Source organism: Geospiza fortis, unplaced genomic scaffold (assembly GCF_000277835.1).
Source record: "Geospiza fortis unplaced genomic scaffold, GeoFor_1.0 scaffold70, whole genome shotgun sequence".
Lineage (NCBI taxonomy): Eukaryota > Metazoa > Chordata > Aves > Passeriformes > Thraupidae > Geospiza > Geospiza fortis.
This window is the reverse complement of record NW_005054317.1, coordinates 4,793,437-4,793,643: the sequence shown is the minus strand read 5'-3', so window position 1 is coordinate 4,793,643 and position 207 is coordinate 4,793,437.

The window sequence follows — 207 nt, the reverse complement described above, 5'->3', positions numbered from 1 at the left end:
GGGTGCCGCACGCCTCACGCATCAGGGCGTTGAGATCCCAGCTAAGACCCGGGCATCAGAGCTCAGTATTTTAATTGAAATCGCAGGTTTAGGCACAGCTGGAGGCCGTCTCTATCGATTCGACTTCTGCTGTTCCGGCGAGCATATTACAACTGACTGACTTTGAGACAGCTGCCCTGGCCCCGCCGCCTGCCCAGCCCCGAGCCC